The following is a 23,662-nucleotide window of genomic DNA, read 5'->3' as shown; positions in this document are numbered from 1 at the left end:
AATGTTGTCTTGGTAACTAGATAAAAGTTTATTATTATTATTATTATTTAATGATTTAATTTCAGTTTACTATAATAACACTACAGTTCTGCTCTGATTTTTAGCTGTTTGAATGAAATCTGCCTGAAAATAAGATCATTTTTAATTTTTTGAACAATCATTTCATTTCAGAAGCTCTTCAGTTATCAATGATATTGGCAGCAATGATAGAATTAAATTAAATCTCCAATAACAAAACCAAATCACACAAACAATACAGACATTAGTGATCTGGTGACTGCTGGAGAAACGTCAGAGCAGATGGTTAAGTGTGTGTGTGTGTGTGTGAGTGTGTGTGTGTGTGTGTGTGTGTGTGTGTGTGTGTATTGTACAGGATCTGTCACTGCTAACAAGCTGTGAAGCATTAAAGCAGGACAGGTCAACATCAGGACCGGTTCACACACTCACTCACACACACACACACACACACACACACACACACACACACCCCCCGGTTCTGCACTCCTTCTACCTTCATGAACTTTTACAAAGTCGAAAGAAAGAATACAAGAATGAAGGAAGGAAGGAAAGAGAGCAGATCTTCTTCAGTCAGTGATGAATTCTGGGCCAAAGTCAAAGACAAACCACACATTCATTCTGACTGGGGCGGATTTCCCACAATGCACTGCGGCAGACCGCTGACCTTCAGGAGACACACAAGCATCATTTCTCTGCTCATATTTACACATCACCCATGAACAGAAACATTCTCGGAAACATTTTCATAGACTGTAAACCTGCATCAATCAATGAACTACAATGTACATTAATAAAACTTCATTATCAATATTATCTCATGCATCTAGTTTCAAGATTCAATTGTTTGTATCATTATGATTATGATCAAACACACACTCTCTGATTCATTTGAGTGAGTCAGTTCATTCACAGGCAGCTCATTTGAATAACAAAATGATTCATTTGAATCTTCACATCACTTCCTGGAAGAAAAAATGCAGCATTGTTGTCTTTTTTAAAATAAATAAATCCTCAAACGCTGCTGTTCAGTTTTATTAATGAGTGTGCTGCTTGTTTTATTGGTTTAGTGTGCATTTCTGTGCTGTATTAAACGTGATGCTGTCGCTGTAATTGAGATGCCAGATGAACCATGCTGTTTTTAACTGAATTAAATAATCTGATCTACTGAATACATCTGAAAACAGTCAGCAGTAATATACAGTAAGATTCATTTTAATGCAATTGTAAGTTAAAATGTAAGCATTTCTCTGAGGACAAAACTGGAAGAATCAGTGACAGCCAAGTTCATTCACTTTCTGAAAGAAGTCTCATCTGCCTCTTCGAAACTGCATTAATTTGATCAAAAATACAGTAAAAATTCTCAAATATTATTACAATGTAAAATAACTGTTTTCTATGTGAATATCTGTTAAACTGTAATTTATTTCTGTGATGCGCAGCTGTATTTTCAGCATCATTACTGCAGTCTTCAGCGTCACATGATCTTCAGAAATCATAATAATATGCTGATTTGCTGCTCAACAAACATTTCTGATTATTATCAATGTTGAAAACAGTTGTGCTGCTCAATATTTTTGTGGAAACTGTGATGCATTTTATTTTTCATGATTAGATTTTTTTTTTTTTATTAGATCATGTGACACTGAAGACTGGAGTAATGATGCTGAAAATTCTACTTTGATCACAGAAATAAATTACATTTCAACAGATATTCACATAGAAAACAGCTGTTTTAAATTGTAATAATATTTCACAATTTTTACTGTATTTTTGATCAAACTATTTGGGTCAACTCTAGTACCTGCATGAAAACAGGCATTGTGTTTTATGTTCTGTTGGCTGGAGCAGGAATTATACACACATCATATAAAATATATTCTTCATTTTTCTGACAAGCAGGAGCTTTCATATGAACGGTCTCAGGTCATTTGTTTTCTAAAAGCTCTCGATCAATGACTGAAACATCTCTGTCCTCACAAACACTGCAGACGGATGGAAACTCTGATGTAATGCCTCCATTATCACAATCATTCGCTCTGTTCTAGATGTTAAACATCAGAAGATACTCACACCAAAACACACTTTAAACATAGACATGTGACTACTAGTTACTACAATACTCAAACTCTTTGAAAAGGAGTTTTGGATTTAGGAAACATTCGCATTAAGACCAGAAATGTTCATTAAGAAAATAAAGAACATTTTTATTAATCAAGGGCATGTTAAATTGATTGTGAATAATCGTAAATGTTACAAAAGATTTCTATTTCAAATAAATGCTGTTCTTTTGAACTTTCTATTCATCTGTGAATCCTGAAAAATAAAATGCATCACGGTTTCCATTAAAATATGAAGCAGCGAAATTGTTTGATAAAAATATATGCAGATAAAATGACTATTTAAGACCATTGGGCACTAATAAATACACTTTTACATTTAAAATTAATGAAATATTCTGCCAGTAAAGCAGGGTTTTTACAGTGAACTAAAACTAAAAAAACTAAACTAAACTAAAACTAACCTAAAAAACAAATTGTTAAAGACATTTTCTCATTTTTATTTATTTTAACTTGATGCGCTAAAATAACTAAAACTACTGCAATAAAAATTACTAAAAAGTATATAGGCAAATAAAAAATAAAATAAAAAAATCAACCAAAACACAAAAAATGGCTAAAAATTTAACAAAATTTTTAATGCTGTCAAACGATTAATCGCGATTAATCACATTCAAAATAAAAGTTTTTTACATAATATATGTGTGCATACTGTGTATATCTATTATGTATACATACTGTAAATACACACACATACAGTATATATTTTGAAAATATTTACATGTATATATTTATATTCATATAATTTATATATACATAATAAATATACACAATACGTATATATATATATATATATATATATATATTATACAAACAAATAACTTTTATTTTGGATGCGATTAATCACGATTAATCATTTAACAGCACTAAACATTTAATGAAAATGGAAAATATAAAAATAAATTCAAAATATTAATTAAACCCACATTAGTATCTCAGCTCTACTTAAACATCACTGATCTGCTTTTAAAGCATGTATGAATGTTGCTGCATTACATTACATGTATTTAATCATGAACAGAGCATTATATTGCTCAAACGCTGCTCTTTAATTGCTCTGGAGACTTAATACTCCTAACTTTCCCTAAATGAGGTGCGTTGTTTCTCTGCTCTCGTGTGCATCGGCTCTAATCCAGATGCAGATTAGACAGCAGAAAGTTCAAGTATAGATTCTGGGGCAAAATTTCATTTCTGTCGCTCGTCTCGGTCTCTGATTTATGAAAGCATGCACATTTCTCTCATCTCTCTCTCTCTCTCTCTCTCTCATGGCCCTGTGATCAATATGCTTCACCTGCGAGTGAATCTGCAATAATAAAAGCATTACGGGAGTGGGAAAATAACAGGGAATCTTATTAAAAGCGTGTGTGTGTGTGTGTGTGTGTGTGTGTGTGTGTGAGACAGACGGATCTCAGGACAGATGGTTGAGGTACATCAGCTTAGCATTCACTTTGCCTCCCGTGCCGTATATATATTTCATACTCTGTCTTTTATATTCCGGCGGCTGAGACCCAACACCACACTCATCTTTATTTCATTTTGGGATGTTTTTAATTTTGCCTGAGATTATTATTTTTCTCCTCCTCTCTCTCCGTCTGTATGTCTGTGTTTCTCTAAAGATCAGGGTTCACATGAGGGCTGTTCACCATTGCATTGCATTTGATTCACAAGCTTGTGATTCGATTCAATTTCAGTTTGATTCAGTGTTGATTCATTTGGATTCACAGGCAATCAGCTTCAGCGAATCAATTTTATTCAAGGATAAAATCTCTCTCAACTAATGCTGTAAACTACGGCTATAAAACCTGTCAGTCAACAAATATTTAAATTGCACATAAGACTGTTTCATAAAAATATGAAAAAATATAATAATAGTAAAATATAAAATTTATAACAACTTTTCAATGATATAATTATGTTTCTACTCTGGATTGTTGTTGGAATATAAACATGTAAACAGTGGATTTCATAACTTGTTTTCATGACTGATTTATTCAAACATACATTAAATATTGAGGAACAAGTTCAGTAAAATAGAATGAATATGTAATAAAGCTCATGTATTTTTCAAAATCGATATTTTGAACCCAGCTCCAGGTGTGTCTTCATTTATCATAACAGTTCTGATATCTGCACACATGCTCATTATTATGTCTGTAAACAGCAGCAATAACATACATGTGAAACACACGAGGGTTCATGACACGGTTCAGAAAGACATACAGCACGCTGCTGATTCATTTATAAACTAAGAGTATTGAAACATTACACTTTATTTCACAGTAAATGATCCAAACTGTTGTGTGCTGTACTGTCACATGATCTCATCATCTCAGCCCAGGTTATTATAAAACTGAAACCATACACAACATTTTTTCTAGTTGCCAAAGTTGCTCATTTGCATTTAGTTTAACTTGATGCATGAAAATAGCAAAAAAAAAAAAAACGTAAATAATAACAACAACAACAAAAGAATAAAAACTATATATATATATATATATATATATATACATACATACATACATACATACATATTTTAAAATAATAAATATAAAATAAAAATGACAAAAACAAAAATTACTACAACTTTAACTAAAATTAAAATGAAAATAGAAATTTCAAAATATTCAAAACACTATAATTACACTTGTGTTTATCAGGATTTTTATAGTCAACCAAAACTAAAATCCTAAAAAGTTTTGTATTCATATATATATATATATATATATATATATATATATATATATATATATATATATATATTAGTTAATATTTTTATTTAAATTATGAAAGCTTTTTATTATTTTAGTATATATATATATATAGATAGATAGATAGATAGATAGATAGATAGATAGATAGATAGATAGATAGATAGATAGATATTAGTTAATATTTTTATTTAAATTATGAAAACTTTTTATGATTTTATGATTTTTAGTGTATATATAAAAAAAAATTCAGCTAGTTGCCAAAGCGACATTTTTCATTTAGTTTAACATGATGTACTAAAATAGCTAAAAATAAAAATAAAATAAAAATGCAAATTAATATTTAAAAATATATATACTGATAATAAAAAAGGCGCAAACACAACAACTAAATGACTAAAACGTTAACTTAAAATGAAAAATACAAAAGTGTGTGGCATCCAGTTATTTTCTTATAAATTAAGTGCTATTATGCAATTTTAATTCAATTTAAGTAAAAAAAAAATGTCTGAACTTCCACCAGTTTGATGACACAACAAATCAGAAAAAGGTGTTTTTGCAAATGTAAGGTCACTGCAGCTCATCTGCGGAGTCTGGACAGAAAACTCATATTCTGTGCACAACAGATGCTGCTGTAAACTACAGAGTCCCGATGCTTTATTGCACAGATTCTCTGAGGATGGACTATAACTTCCGGCCCTCCAGATCTCTGTTTACTCATTTGTTTTTAACTCCCTTGTTCTTAGACCTTCTAGAAGTTCTCTAATTAGCGTAAGGCTTTAATCGTTCCCTCTGGATCTACAGCCTTTAAATAATGTTCCTATTACCAAACCTCTGCGTTCCTCTCAACGCAGCGGCTCAGTGAACTACTGAACGCTCAAACATAACCAACATCTCTCATTTACATTCATGAAACGGCACATTTCTATGTTTTTAGATCTCAGTCTGAACACTCGCAGGGAATGAATGAATCTCTCCATGCAGACAGCGTCAGATGAAACACACTCTCTGGTTTAATAACGTTGTTTAACAGCGCCGCTGACGTCTCTCTTCTGTCATCAGCGCTGGAACATGATAATCTGAGATTATGCATGTTCACACACTGATTACACTGACACGCAGCGTTTCTAGGGATTTCACCAATAACTCAATCAACCGAAACATTCATTCTTCTGCTGGAAAACACAAATACTGATTTATGTCACATGTACCAACAATCACAGAACAATCCCAACATGTGTGCATCTGCTGCAGGGTTATCACAGTCAGACAAAACTAAAACTGTGTGCATTTCTGTTCAAATTAAATTAAATTAGTGCTGTCAAACGATTAATCGCAAAGTTTTTGTTTATGTAATATATGTGTGTGTGCTGTGTATATTTATTATGTATATAAAAATACACACACATGCATGCATATATTTAGAAAATATTTACATGCATGTACATATTTATATTGCTATAATTTATATTATATATAAATATATTTACTTAATATTTTTAATATTATTTATGTATAAATATAATTCCCCCCCTAAGATATATACATGCATGTGTGTGTATTTATATATACATAATAAATATACAAAGTACACACATATATATATATTATGTAAATAACTTTTATTTTGGATGCGATTAATCGCGATTAATCGTTTGACAGCGCTAAATAAAATATAAAAATAAATAAACTTTTTTAAAATTTTAGCTAGTTGCCAATGCGGAATTTAGTTTAACTTGACTTACGAAAGTAACTAAAAGAAAGGTTTAAATAAAAATGAATAAAAACTACATAGGCACATTTACAAAAAAAAAAAAAAAAAAACTGTAGCAAAAAAAAGCCAAAATTTCTCATTTTCATTCAGTTTAACTTGATTTACTAAAATAACTAAAAGCAAAACTGAAAAATTATAAAAAAACAAAAAACAAAACAAAAAAACTGACAAAATTGCACAAAAAAACTAAAACTAAATTAAAATTGAAATGAAAACTGAAAATATAAAAATAAAATGAATAAAATCTATATTAGCATCTCAGTTCTATTAAAATGACGCTGATCTGCACTGAAACATGTTGCTGCACTACATTACACTCATAATCGTTAATTCTCTTTAATTATATATTGCTCTTTAATTGCTCAGAAGACTTAATGCTGTTCTCAGTTACGTTTTGTGTAACTATCAACATTTCTCAGATGTTTCTAAAATGATTTAAAAGTAATAAAAACCGATTCAAATCACCCAGTAAGAGTTTAGAGCTGTAAAATGAACATGGATGATTTGATGAGAAATGTCCGAGCTCATATCAATATCTCTGAGATATGAGCAGAGTTTGAGACGTTGTTGAGATCTCGTGAATGAGAGGACACATGAGAGATTTACTGGAGCTAAATCTATATTTGCTCTCTATTAATTCTAGCTGCTGCTTTAAAGCATTAATGATGTATTTCCTGCAGGATGAGCCTCATATATTTTAAATCAGAAATACATCACAATATTTACTGCATCATATAATGTAATATTTTCATTGAAAATATTGAGTTCACTCTGCAGGTATTGATAATTATTGAGTAAAATGATGAGGTTTCAGTTATTTATGATTAAAAAAAAATCAAAGAATCATCCTAAAATACACTGAGCCAGCAAAGTGTGTGTGTTTCTCTGCGTGTGTCAGTGTTATTTTAGTGTAACTGAGATATTATTATAATTGTATTAATATTTTGAATTCATTTTTATTTTTATATTTTCAGTTTTCATTCTAATTTTAGTTAAAGATTTAGTAATTTGTGTTTTTTGTCCGTTTTATTAGTTTTAGTTTTTTGTAAATAGTTTTTATTTGCCTAGTTTTTATTAATTTTATTTCAATTTTAGCTTTAGTTGTTTCAGTAAATCACGTTAAACTTAATGAAAAATACTACTATAGTAAAATAGCTCAAATAAAATGTTCTAAATAAAAGTTCATTAGTTTTATGTGTTTTATATGTTTTGTATTTTAGTTTTATTTCAGTTAACATTTATTTTATTTGTTTATTTGTTTTACCATTAAATTTTATTTCAGTGAACATTTATTTTATTTGATTAGTTTATTTTATTTGATATTTTAAATTAGATTTCAGTTCACATTTCTTATTTTATTAGTTTGTCTTTTATATTTTAATTTTATTTCAGTTAACATTTATTGTTTTATTAGTTTATTTGTTTTATATTTAAATTTAATTTCAGTTAAAATTGATTGTTTTATTAGTTTAGTTCTTTTATATTTTAATTTTATTTCAGTTAACATTTATTGTTTTATTAGTTTATTTGCTTTATATTTTAATTTTAAGTGAACACTTATAGTTTTATTAGTTTATTTGTTTTGTATTTTAATTGTATTTCAGTTAACATTTCTTGTTTTATTAGTTTATTTGCTTTATAATTAAATTTTATTTCAGTTAACATTTATTTTATTAATTTATTTTGTATTTTAATTTGATTTCAGTTAACATTTTATTATTCTATTTGTTTTATATTTTAATTTGATTTCAGTTAACATTTATTGTTTTATTAGTTTATTTGTTTTATATTTTAATTTTATTTCAGTTAATATTTATTTTATTAATTTTTTTGTATTTTAATTTGATTTCAGTTAACATTTTATTATTCTATGTTTTATATTTTAATTTGATTTCAGTTAACATTTATTTTATTAATTTATTTTGTATTTTAATTTGATTTCAGTTAACATTTTATTATTTTATTATTTTATTTGTTTTATATTTTAATTTGATTTCAGTTAACATTTATTGTTCTGTTAGTTTATTAGTATTATTTTTAAATTTGATTTCAGTTAACATTTATTTTATTAATTTTTTTGTATTTTAATTTGATTTCAGTTAACATTTTATTATTCTATGTTTTATATTTTAATTTCATTTCAGTTAACATTTATTTTATTAATTTATTTTGTATTTTAATTTGATTTCAGTTAACATTTATTATTTTATTATTTTATTTGTTTTATATTTTAATTTTATTTCAGTTAACATTTATTGTTCTATTAGTTTATTAGTTTTATTTTTAAATTTTATTGCAGTTAACATTTATTTTATTTCAAGTCTGAAAATACCTAATTAAAAGTAGCTATAATATGCAGCAGAAGTGAATGCTGACGGTCTGCTGTAATGCTGTGTTGGCGAGGCTCGTGCTGAGTGAGTCGCTGGTGAAAGGTTAGGCTGGTTTATGGTTGTCATGATGCCATCAGGCTGTCAGATACTGAAGCGCCGTGAACATGCGTGTTCCTCAGGGACAGCAGAACATATGGAGATCCGTCACAGCAGCAGCGGCTAAACGCCTCTCACACACCAAACCAACATCAACACACACACAGCGCAAACAGCAGCTATAAGAGTCTGTGAGATTATGATGGAGACCTCTGTCCTTCTGCAGGAGAAATCTGCGCATCTTCAGAAATCTGCAGAAGTCAGCGAGAGCTATGTATGTTTGCGCATACAAGGAATCCAAGCTTCCAGTACACAGAGAAAACAGCAACACAGACAATAAAAATAAGATACAAATACACATATGTAAATATAAATAAACAAAAAAAGAAGTTTTTTTTAAGGTAAGTGGTTGCAATCAATTTATTTTAGCTGCATTTAAATAAACAAATGTACTGTAGTTGACTAACTTTCAACATTTTTATTTTTATTTTTTATTTAAATGCAGCTAAAATAAATTGTTTGCAACCACTTACCTTAAATTTTTTTTTTTAGTATAATTTGTTTCAGTGTACAGGTGTGCCATAGACAGAATATAATAGGAATAGAATAGAATAATATATAGGGATGTTTTAGTTGAATAGAGTACAATAAAGAAATGATGCTATTTTTTTAAGGTAAGTGTTTGCAAACAATTTACTTTAGCTACATTTAAATAAGAAAAATGCTGATAGTTAGTCAACTAAATCTGTTTAATTAAATGTAGCTAAAATAAACTGATTGCAACCACTTACCTTAAAAAAAATAGTAAATTCAATGAATTATTTTATTTTATTTACTTTTTCAGTGTAAAAAGTTTTTATTTTGATTTAAAGTGAACTAAAATGTATTTTTAGCTGTGAAATAGTGTCTCAGTCTATGTTACATTCACAATATATTACTAATAATATAAATAATACTACTATTAGTATTACTGTAATACAACTGCAATGTAAAATACACGTAAATGCAAAATTTACTGAAAATTACAGTACTTTTGTTTTAATTTCTTAAGCTTTAATGTTGTTGTAAACTTCAGTTTCTGTCAAAACAGGTTTATAAACGCGTCTCATTACAAATGGGAAATTAAAAAAACTATATGGACATAAGCGTCTGCTAAATGCAGAAATCTAAATGAATCTTCGGACAATTAACAGAAATGTTATCAGGTTTATCAATAATCAATTGATTTCTGTTGGTTTTCTGTGTTTATTTTTCAAACTAACTATTCAAGAACAGCATTTATTCGAAACATTATAAATTATAAACATTATAAATGTATTTACTGTCACTTTTGATCAATTTAATGTGTCCTTGATGAATAAAAGTATAAGGCAGCACAACTTTTTCTGTAAAATTGTGTAAAATATTTACATAATTCGTACATTTGACAGACATTTTCATCAGTTTTCCTGCCGTTAATTTATATTAATTATATCCACTTTCGAGCAATACATCTTTGCTAAATAAAAAATATAAAGTATCGACTTTTTAATGTAAAACATTTACATATTTGTTCAATTTAATGCATCTTTGCTGAATAAAAATATAAAGCATCACAATTTTTTATAAAATTGTGTAAAATATTTACATATTTGCTCAATTTAATGCATCTTTGATGAATAAAAATATAAAGCATCAACTTTTTGTAAAATAGTATAAAATATTTACATATTTGATCAATTTAATGCATCTTTGATGAATAAAAATATAAAGCATCAACTTTTGTAAAATAGTATAAAATATTTACATATTTGATCAATTTAATGCATCTTTGCTGAATAAAAATATAAAGCATCACAACTTTTTGTAAAATAGTATAAAATATTTACATATTTGATCAATTTAATGCATCTTTGCTGAATAAAAATATAAAGCATCACAATTTTTATAAAATTGTGTAAAATATTACATATTTGCTCAATTTAATGCATCTTTGATGAATAAAAATATAAAGCATCAACTTTTTGTAAAATAGTATAAAATATTTACATATTTGATCAATTTAATGCATCTTTGCTGAATAAAAATATAAAGCATCACAATTTTTGTAAAATAGTATAAAATATTTACATATTTGATCAATTTAATGCATCTTTGCTGAATAAAAATATAAAGCATCACAATTTTTATAAAATTGTGTAAAATATTACATATTTGCTCAATTTAATGCATCTTTGATGAATAAAAATATAAAGCATCACAATTTTTGTAAAATAGTATAAAATATTTACATATTTGATCAATTTAATGCATCTTTGCTGAATAAAAATATAAAGCATCACAACTTTTTATAAAATTGTGTAAAATATTTACATATTTGATCAATTTAATGCATCTTTGATGAATAAAAATATAAAGCATCAACTTTTTGTAAAATAGTATAAAATATTTACATATTTGATCAATTTAATGCATCTTTGCTGAATAAAAATATAAAGCATCACAATTTTTATAAAATTGTGTAAAATATTTACATATTTGATCAATTTAATGTGTCCTTGATGAATAAAAATATAAAGCATCAACTTTTTGTAAAATAGTATAAAATATTTACATATTTGTTCAATTTAATGCATCTTTGCTGAATAAAAATATAAAGCATCAACTTTTTGTAAAATAGTATAAAATATTTACATAATTCGTACATTTGACAGACATTTTCATCAGTTTTCCTGCCGTTAATTTATATTAATTATATCCACTTTCGAGCAATACATCTTTGCTAAATAAAAATATAAAGTATCGACTTTTTAATGTAAAATATTTACATATTTGTTCAATTTAATGCATCTTTGCTGAATAAAAATATAAAGCATCACAATTTTTATAAAATTGTGTAAAATATTTACATATTTGATCAATTTAATGCATCTTTGATGAATAAAAATATAAAGCATCAACTTTTTGTAAAATAGTATAAAATATTTACATATTTGATCAATTTAATGCATCTTTGATGAATAAAAATATAAAGCATCAACTTTTTGTAAAATAGTATAAAATATTTACATATTTGATCAATTTAATGCATCTTTGCTGAATAAAAATATAAAGCATCACAATTTTTTATAAAATTGTGTAAAATATTTACATATTTGATCAATTTAATGCATCTTTGCTGAATAAAAATATAAAGCATCACAATTTTTTATAAAATTGTGTAAAATATTTACATATTTGCTCAATTTAATGCATCTTTGATGAATAAAAATATAAAGCATCAACTTTTTGTAAAATAGTATAAAATATTTACATATTTGATCAATTTAATGCATCTTTGCTGAATAAAAATATAAAGCATCACAACTTTTTGTAAAATAGTATAAAATATTTACATATTTGATCAATTTAATGCATCTTTGATGAATAAAAATATAAAGCATCAACTTTTTGTAAAATAGTATAAAATATTTACATATTTGATCAATTTAATGCATCTTTGCTGAATAAAAATATAAAGCATCACAATTTTTTATAAAATTGTGTAAAATATTACATATTTGCTCAATTTAATGCATCTTTGATGAATAAAAATATAAAGCATCAACTTTTTGTAAAATAGTATAAAATATTTACATATTTGATCAATTTAATGCATCTTTGATGAATAAAAATATAAAGCAGCACAACTTTTTGTGTAAATTGTGTAAAATTTTTAAATCATTCATTCATTTGGCAGATACTTTAATCAATCTTCTTGCCATTAATTAATATTAATTATATTCACATTATATGATCCACTCCACAATCAATCCGCACAATGAAACACAACATTATTTACGCAACACTCTGTCCTTGTGGTCCTTGTGTGTTTGTTAAATACTTAAATACTTCAGATAATTAAATGACATTCAGTGACCAATGAGAGTTCTCCGTTTAACACATTTGACCATGTTTACCACAGATTATCCTCCAAACCAGAGCAGAAAAGAGAAATTAAGTGTCTTAAAATGACAGAAATGAAGCACACAAAGTGTCCGTGTGGAAGTAGAGCGCTTGAGACGCGTCACAATGCGAGACGTCCGGAGCGTTTCTGTCTCTCTGGGTGAAGTTGGACACAGTTAAAGGAGTCTGATGCTGCCTTCAGTCTAATTAAGAACAACCCAAGCTGAGCATCTATATTATTCAACACTTCAGGCTGCTGTCTGCCGTCCAAGAACAGCCACCGAAGACCTCCAAACACACACACACACACAGAGCTTCATGCCCAAACACTCACACAAACTTCAGGCCGTAAGACACGGAATCCGTCTCGCATTTATTATTCCGACATGGGCTCCATTTTAATCAGGGGCCGCAGCGAGGCCCGAGGAACGGAGGAGACGCTTCAAAGACGGAGGAGGAAGAGGAAGAGAGACGGGGTGAAGGGAGGATGCTGAGGAGGAAGATGATGGAGATACGAAAAGAGCAGATTCTCCTGGGAAAATCACATCTGGAGATATATAGGATTTGCACTCAGTGAGTATTTTACAGTCAACATCAAACAACATATTTAGAGCAAAACGAGTCAAATGTGAGTGTTTTCTTATGCTGAACTATATGACAAAAAATGTGCAGACAATATATGACTATTTTGTCCATTTTCTGGAAAATTAAAACCTGTCATTTTTTAAATGCACGCACTACCGGTTGAAATTTTAAAATAATTAAGATTTTTTTTAAAGAAGTCTATAATTTATCTGCTTTTATTTGATCAAAAATACAGTAAAAATTATGTGAATACACATCTGTGCGAATATACACTGCTGCTCAAAGTTTGGGATCAGTATGATTTTTAATGTTTTTTAAGGAAGTTTCTTCTGCTCATCAAGGCTGCATCTATTTGATCAAAAATACAGAAAAAAACTGTTATTTTGTGAAATATTATTGCAATTTAAAATAACAGTTTTCTATTTTAATATACTTTAAAATATAATTTATTTCTGTGATGAATTTTCAGCGTCACGATTTATAATCAATGCTGGAAACCGTTGTGCTGCTTCATATTTTTTTGGGACCTGTGATATTTATATATATATTTTTTAGGATTCTGTGATTAATAAAAAGTTAAAAAGAACAGCATTTATTAAAAAAAAAGAAAATAAATGTTGTGTTACAATATACAATGCTATTCAAAAGTCTGGTAATTTTTTCTCTTTTTTTTTTTTGTAAGAAATTAATATTTTTATTCAGGAGGGATGTGTTAAATGAATAAAAAGTCATAGTAAAGATTTATATTGTTAGAAAAGATTTCTATTTTGAACAAATGCTGTTCTTTTTAACTTTGTTTTCATCAAAGAATCAAAGAAAAAAGTATCACATGTTCCAAAAAAACAATATGAAGCAGCGCAACAGTTTCAACACTCATAATAAATCAGAATATTATTATGATTTCTGAAGATCATGTGACACTGAAGACTGCAGTAATGATGCTGAAAATACAGCTGCGCATCACAGAAATAAATGACAGTTTACCAGATATTCACACAGACAACAGCTATTTTAAATTGCAATAATATTTCACAATTTTTACTGTATTTTTGATCAAATAAATGCAGCTCTGCTACTCTCAAATAAGAGCAGAAGAGAGACTTAGTGTCTATCATAGATGAGACAAAACTACAGACAAAATCTGACGTCATGACGTCCTTAAAAGACAAAATGAAACGAATGTGAGTGTTTTTCTTCCTTTTTGACCCGAGTAACCTTTAATATTCCCTGAAAAGGAAAAATCTGCCAGTATGCAGCAGACGTCCAGCTTCACCGAACAAAACTCAAGACGAGACGCCAATTCCATCTCAAATGACACAATGTCAACACTTCTTTTCTTGTGTTCCATTTTATTCATCCTTCTTTCAAATTATAATTTGATTCGGGTGGTACAAGGGCTTTGATATTAAAATTTTTAATAAAAGCCCTGATACTCGTGTACGTCGGCAGGATTTGGGGCCGATTTTCATCCTTCTATTTGTCATTATTATTATACTTCTTTTTTTGTCCAGAGGCACTGCCTACACAGATCATTATTTCAGAAAAAAGACTATTGCCTTTTTTCCCCTCACCCTCTCTCCAATAAATTCAATGCGTGTCTAAATTAATGCATTACAAGCCATGGGAGAGATATTAAAAAAATGATAAAAACTAATCCTTGATGTTGAGCCGGTGCGGCGCTCTGACCCTGGTGTTATAGTGCTGAACATCGCTCGGATTACTCCATAATATTTCATTACATGCACAAAATCCACAGTCATATATCAGCGCAGGTGTATCGTTATTAATCACTGAGGTCCGCTGGAGCTCTACGACTGCAAACAAGGGCGACACGCTCGCATTTAAAACACATACAGATCACACAAACACCAGGAGAGGTCGGAGATACAGACAGACGATGAAATCTGTGCCATAACACAGGACAAAAGAGCAGATTCTCCTGAGAAAACATCTGGAAATATACAATTCACACTCAGTGAACAGAACTCATTCACTGCAGAAATATGGCATGAAACAAGAGTAAAATGTGTGTGTTTTCTTAGGCATAACTCGCCACATTTTCAGTATGGACAAATATTTATGGACAATATGAGTTATGAATAATTTTGTCTATTATCTGGAAACTGTACATTTTGAATGCACATAATGATCGAACTTTTAAAAAAAATGTTTTTGTCTCTTCTGCTCACTGAAAATGCAGTAAAAATTGTGAAATATTATTTAAATTTAATTTAAAATAGCTGTTTTCTATGTGAATATGTGTTAAACTGTAATTTATTTTTTTCAGCATCATTACTGCAGTCTTCAGAGTCACATGATCTTCAGAAATCATTCTAATATGCTGATTTGCCGCTTATTTATGATTATATTGCATAGTGCATGAATGCACATTTAAAATTTGTGCACGCTTGTGGACAATATGAGTCATTAATAATTTTGTCTATTTTCTGGAAAAAGAAAAACCATTTTAAAAACATGTTGTACATTTTAAATGCATGCACTGTACCAGTCAAAAGTTTGGAAGTTTTTTATTGTTTTTGAAAGAAGTCTCACCAAGGCTGCATTTATTTGATCAAAAGTACAGTAAAAATTGTGAAATATTATTACAATGTAAAACAGCTGTTTTCTATGTGAATATGTGTTAAACTGTAATTTATTTCTGTGATGCGCAGCTGTATTTTCAGCATCATTACTGCAGTCTTCAGTGTCACATGATCTTCAGAAATCATTCTAATATGCTGATTTGCTGTTTAATTATGATCATATTGCTTTCTGCGTGTATGCAGGCTGCTGAAGGGGAATCCGCTCGTCCTTCTGTTGACGGCTCGCTGTTTAACGCAGTTTTGGCTCTCTGTCAAACTCTTGGACAAGGACGCATGCATGCAGTTCAGCGCGTCCCTGCTGATGTGAACTATTTTCCTGCTTGCGAGAGTGTGTGCGTGTATGTGTGTGTGTGTGTGTTTAAAAAGGAAAACACATTGATGCCAATCCGCCGTATCTCTGATGACTTGCTAACTAGGGCAGCGATGCAATCTTAATTTAAACTGACCATCAGATCATCTCCATCTCTGCCACCACCTTTCTCTTTCACTTTCTCACTCATCACACGCTTCAGCAAAGACTCACAGGATCACTGTCATGTTTGAAAAAACATTTTTTAAAAGTTCGATCATTATGTTAAATTTAAATCTGTATGACTACACACACACACACACGTTTGTTTTGTGAATTGTAGACTCTCCATAGGTGTAATGGTTTTTATACTGTACAAACTGTATTTTCTATCGCCCTACACCTAAACCTACCCCTTACAGGAAACTTTCTGCATTTTTACTTTCTCAAAAAAAAAAAAAGTATGATTTATAAGCGTTTTTTCTCAATATTTAGATTTTTTTGCACCCTCAGATTCCAGATTTTCAAATAGTTGCATCTCAAGCCAAATATTGTCCGATCCTAACAAACCATACATCAATTTCGAAAAATTGACCCTTATGACTGGTTTTGTGGTCCAGGGTCACACACACACACACACACACACACATATATATATAGATATGATTCCAAAAAAAAAAAAATTAAAATGAACATTCAATATAAGCTCAATATAACTGCAGTAAACCTTTAGTTAGCAATATATGTAATACGCATATTAACTTTATCAGGAAGAGGACAAAGACACCATCACCGCACTGCTATGTGAATATTTGTGCTTCTAAAATAAAGCAAAAAAACATGAAAAATATCATCTTAATGTTGTTTGGCCCAATTTCAACCTCAACACAGACTCTACGCTGGAAAACACATAAAACTATAGCATCACTTTCTATATTGATCTTGTGAAAAACACGTGAAATAACACTTCAACATCTACTTTACTGAGCCTCTAAGTGTTTTCAGCTAACCAGTCTGAACCTGGACTGACCATCTCATCTCTCATCTCTCTCTGTCGTTTTCACGCTCGTCGCACGTCTTCGGACGCATCTATCTACACCTTCTTCTTGGTCGGTGGCCAATCGTCGTCTCACCTCACCTCCGTTCCTCTTTCTTTCTCCCAGTAGCTTCATTATCACATGCAAAGCAGACACAAAGAGCGGAGCGAGCGTCTCAAACGCAGAGCTGCTGCAGTCAAAGCTCTCGTCTCGTCTGTAATTGTGCAGTAATGGGAGGCTTTGTCCTGCTTTATACATCTTGTAACCGTCTTGACAAGACGCCACCTGCTAACAGAGAACGCCTTCGCCTTTTGTTTCTTCACTTCACAGGCTGCTCGTGATAAAACTATAATATAATATCCATAATACAGTCTGTAGATATTCATTTATATTTATATTCACATTTATCTATTTGCTATGATTGTTTTTTATTTTTTATTAAAGGCAGATTTATAGTTAACTAAAAGTATTATATATATATTATATATTTTTATTTTATTTTATTTAATTTTTTTTTTTGAATGTTAACTGAAATAAAAAATATTAAAAAAATTGAAACTAATTTTATTTTAGCTGGTTTCCAAGGCAGCATTTCTTATTTTCATTTAGCTTAACTTGATGTTCTAAAATAAAAAAAAATGATAAAAAACTATATAGTCAGATTTAAACACAAAAAATATAAAAAAGTCTCAAAATAAAATCTAATTTAAAATATTAACAAAAACTACAGTATCTCAATGCAACTAAAATAAAACTGAAATAATAAAAACTTTTTTGTTAACAGAAATAAAATTAAAATATTCATTGAAAAACACAAATGGAAATTAAAAATGTTACTTTGGCAACTAACTGAAATTAGTTTAAGTTGAAGCACTAAATTAACAGAAAATAAACTGGAAAAATGGAATTAAATAAATAGTTGTTAAACCTAAATAGTAATATATATATATATATATATATATATATATATATATACTCTTATTTTGACCATGCATTCATTGTTAAAAAGTAGATTAATATGTCAAATACAAAAAAGGAACAAAACTCTTACACCAAATTAACAAAGAATATTTAAACATTTCATGCATATTCAATAAAATAATAAACCAACAAATTACAATAAAATTGTAATTTAACTATAAAACTTCAACTTTAACTACGTCTTCAACAAACCACTTCTGACCGATGCAAACGAATGAGTGAATCAGAGCTGTGAACCGATTCACTGAAATTAATCAAATGTCCCAAATCTAATGCTGTAAATGGCACTAAAGTAAAAAATCTTGACACGTTTAATATCCAATAGCCAAAAAGCATTCAAAATCTGTGCAATATTCACAATGCATATGAATTGCATTATTTTATTGTCATTCTGATGAGAATGAAGTCCAGAAGTCCTTCAGATTCAGAGCCACAGTGACTCATTTAACAGCCCAATCAATTAACTCAAATAATTTGATTCACTTGAAACATTCAGGTTTAAAAAATATATATACTGTATATATATTTTATTATATATTCTAAAATGTATTTTATATTATTACCTCTTACTGTTACATCATTATACTATAATACTAATTATAAAATAATAAATATATTTTAATATATACATAAAATATTTATTATTTTGTATGTGTGTATGTATATATATATATATATATATAGTTGTTGTTTAATTTAAATCATCTCATTGAAATTAAGCTGTGATAAAATGTTCAAAAATTCAGCTGAATTAGCTCATTTTAATACATTCAAGTCAAAATAAAAAATAAATCTAGCAACTCTATGTAATATTAGTTATTGTGTTTACAGCTTTATTTTATGAAGTACAATGAACTTTCAGTAATACTTCAGTCAGGGTTATTACAGTTAACTAAAACTGAAACTAATATTAAAACCATTAACAAATTGTTAATAAAATAAATGTTAACTCAAATAAAATAAAATATTTAAACAAAAAAATCACTAGTTTCCAAGGAAACATTTCTCATTTTACTTTAGATTAACTTACTAAAATAACTAAAAGTAAAACTGAAATAAAAAAGGCCTACCAAGAAATTACAAAAACACAACAAAATTACTAAAACTTTAAGTAAAATTAAAACGAAAAAAATTAAAACTGATTTAAAATATTATTAAACCCATAATAGTATCTCAGTGATTCTAAAATAACCGTGATTTGAGTGAAATTATCATTTCAGTTACACTGAAAAAAATGATTAATTGAATTTACTAATTTTTTAAGGTAAGTGGTTGCAATCAATTTATTTTAGCTATATTTAAATAAACAAATTTACATGACTAACTTTCAACATTTTTTTTCTTAATTTAAATGTAGCTAAAATAAATTGTTTGCAAACACTTTCCTTAAAAAATTTAGTATGATTTTTTTTTCAGTTAGTAAATGTCACACTGTAGTTTAACTTCTATCTTAACGCTTCCAGAACACAGCAGCATCTGATGCACAGTTCATTAGTAGGCTTGGAGAGCGGCTGGGAATATTTCCAGATTGATTCCCATTTAGACACAATCATCTATTAGCATCTCCTCCTCTTTGTCTGGAAGATGTAAAGCATAAGAGGCTTGAGCCAGCAACCCAACAACCCAACACAACAGGATCATCCGTTTGCCGTGACCTTTGACCTGAACACACACGCACACACACACACACGGTGCAAGACCATCCACAGCTGTGTTCAAAATAATCTGACCGCTGCATGCTGGGAAATCTGGCAGGACGATCCAGAGCAGAAGAGCAGAGGAGCTGCTTTACACTAGTGATGTGTACAGAATAAAAATGTGACCCTGGACTACACAACCAGTCATAAGGGTCAATTTTTTAAAATTGAGATTTATGCATCATCTGAAAGATTAATAAATCATGGTTTGTTATGATAGGACAATATTTGGCTGAGATACAGCTATTTGAAAATCTGAGGGTGCAAAAAAATTTTAATATTGAGAAAATCACCTTTAAAGTTGTTCAAATGAAGTTCTTAGCAATGCATATTACTAATCAAAAAAGTTTCCTACCATAAATATATAAAAACTTGATTATTGAAGTAATATGCATTGCTAAAAACTTAATTTGGACAACTTTAAAGGCGATTTTCTCAATATTTAGCTTTTTTTGCACCTTCAAGTTTCCAGATTTTCAAATAGTTGTATTCAGATTTCAGGTGATGTAAAAATCTCAATTTCAAAAAACTGACCCTCATGACTGGTTTTGTGGTCCAGCGTCACATATTTCAGTCGTTCTGCTCGATATATATCAGCACCGGTCACTGCAAAACCCCTAGCGGTCAACAACTAACTAATTCGACAGAAATCCAAAATATTCCCTCAAATATCGGCACAAGATCCCGGTTTGGAGCGGTTCCTGTGAAGAAAGCATCCTGGAGCTGGACCCGGCCGAGTCTGGTGAGAGCCAGCCCTTCACAGGCGTCTGCTGGACTCGACTCAGAGCGTCCTGGCGCTCTCCAGAAGGTCTGATGTCGAGCCCAGCGAGCGCCGGGGGAGATCTGATCCAGCTCTGTGAAGAACACGCATCTGTTCATCGCCAACGCCTCGATCGGGTCGCTAGCGAGCGTCATATATACATTCAAACTTCTAAACTTACATATACTCAAACAACTTCTGTAGAAGCCCAGAAAGCTCGGATGCATGACTCGGATAAAGTCTGCAATTAATTGATTACTAATTCTGGCCAAATTTACATGCATAAATGTACATTTTCAAAGAAAATTCCTTCTTTTTTTATTTTCAAGAAAGTTATTGAATTGAACATTTGAATTGCATTCGTCAGTATATTTGTCTTTGCATTTATAAATGTTATTTTATCTTCCATAATAATAATAATACTTAAAATACCTGTATATTTGTAAATACTTATTGTTATTGAAAGTTATTGAATTGAATGTTTGAATTGCATTTGTCAGTATTTGTCTTTGTATTTCTAAATGTTATTTTATCTTCCATAATAACAATAATAATAATATTTAAAATACCTGCATAGTTGTAAATATTTATTGTTGTTTAAAGTTATTGAATTGAATGTTTGAACTGCATTTCTAAATGTTATTTCATCTTATATAATAATAATAAAAATAATAATTAATATACCTGTATAGTTGTAAAGATATTGTTCTAAAAAATATTTATTGCACAAATTTTGTAGTAATTTTTTCTGTATAATAAATAACTTCTAATAACTGATTCAGTTTGAGTTCTGCTTAATATAATTAGTTATTTCAGTAATAATTGAATGAAATGAACTTTAATTTCACTGTTGGGTTTTCAATCGATCAACATGTCTACAGCACATTTAAGAACATGACATTTAATTTCTAGCTTCTAACACATTCAGAGCAGCTGAGTTTCGTCATCATTACCGGCAACGAGTCACACAACATTTAGTTCGGAGTCTATTTACGGTTTTGTTGTAACGGTGGAGAGTTAAGGAGACGTAAGCAGAGGTGAGGAGATCTGGAGCCGTTCCTGGAGAGACAGCGTCTGCTTTTCTTGTTCTGCTCCTCGTCATCCGTCACGCTGATGAATAAAGCGCTCGCTGAGAAAGACCTTGGGCAGACGCTGCTGTAAACGCAGCCATCATTATTCATTTCTGTATTTTTAACTCAAACTCACATCTTTAAAAAATGTTTCACCGAGAGCTGCCATTTATATCACTTGTCTTGCTTTTATTTATTGATGAAAGATGTGCGATAAATAATGTAATGAACACAAGGAATCACAGCTACGCTTGTTACTCTGGGCCTTCGCCGCAGCTGAAGTGATGTAGACGAACCGTGCTTAAAATCTCACAGAAATATATATTTAAAACGTCTGTGCGATCAAATCATGAGTACTAACCAGCTGTGACAGCATAAAAGAACAAGACTCTTCTGAACGCTTATGCTTCTCAAATAAAGCAACAAACAGCATATTTATAATCAGGCAAAACTCATCTCCACCTATTTTCATCAACACATACAGTCTGAAGCAAAGCATGCTGGGAACCAGAAATCTGCTGCCCAAATTCAGTTCATGCTGTCAAAAAGACAAATCCATTAATTGCATCTTTCACAAATGTAAATGCATTTCACACAATTGCGATAACACGGTTATGAATTGTGCTGCATTAGCTCATTTTAATTACATTTAATTAATTAAAAAGTGCTCCTTTTGTCATCAGTTTGAAGAAATTATTATCCATTTGTGTTATTTTAGGTTGACTTTTTTAAAAACTTTATTAAAAAAAAATATATATATATTTAAAAGTCTGTATAAGCCAAAAAGAAAAAAATGCATGACTCTGCAATTCTTATTTTAAGTTTACAATTAATTTACTACTAATTCTGGCCAAATTTACATGCATAAATGTAAATTACTTTTTTTATTTTCAAGAAAAATATTGATGTATGTTTGAATTACATTTGTCATCAGTATATTTGTATACTTATCTTTCTAAATGTTATTTTATCTTGCATAATAATAATAATAATATCAACAATAATAATTACTAGTAATTTTTTCTCAAAATATTTATTGTACACATTTTCTAGTAAATTATTCTTATAATAAATGACTTAAAATCAGTAGAAATAACAGAAATTCTGCTGAAGTTCTGCTTAATATAATTTGTTATTTCAGTAAAAATGGAATGAAATTAACTTCTTACATTTAGTAAATTTCGCTGTTGGGTTTTCAATCAATCAATATGTCTACAGCACATTTAAAAACATCAACGTTTGGTTTATGGTGTAGTTTAACTTCTAGCTTCTAACACATTCAAAGCAGCCGAGTTTCGTCATCATTACCTGCAACGAGTCACACAACATTTAGTTTGGAGTCTATTTGTAATACACAAGATTGGCTCCGCCCACAGTCAGCTCTCATTGGTCCAGAATCCTGTTCCACTGACCATATATAGAACACAACAGTGACTGTGAACCACAGCGTTTGACGTCATCGCGTCAACAAACACTGTATAGTTGTAAATATTCAATGTTTTTCAATTGTATAAATTTTGTTATATTTTATTCTTATAATAAACGGCTTAAAATAACTAGTTTCATATTACATCAAATATATGAATTTATTCATGAAAGAATTTAAGCGTACAGTCTTGTATTTGAAATAAGTGGTAACATGCCACTGTCACTGTTGTGCTCTACGACACATT

General features: G+C 29.4%; 1 protein-coding gene across 1 annotated transcript in view; it reads right to left on the bottom strand.

Annotated features, from left to right (window-relative positions):
* LOC131542594 (neurexophilin-2) overlaps positions 1-23,662 on the bottom strand; it is a 61,030-nt gene that overhangs the window by 34,102 nt on the left and 3,266 nt on the right. The gene's annotated exons all lie outside the window — the stretch shown is intronic.

This window comes from Onychostoma macrolepis, chromosome 06, assembly GCF_012432095.1.
Source record: "Onychostoma macrolepis isolate SWU-2019 chromosome 06, ASM1243209v1, whole genome shotgun sequence".
NCBI lineage: Eukaryota > Metazoa > Chordata > Actinopteri > Cypriniformes > Cyprinidae > Onychostoma > Onychostoma macrolepis.
This window is presented reverse-complemented; position numbering and strand designations above follow the sequence as displayed.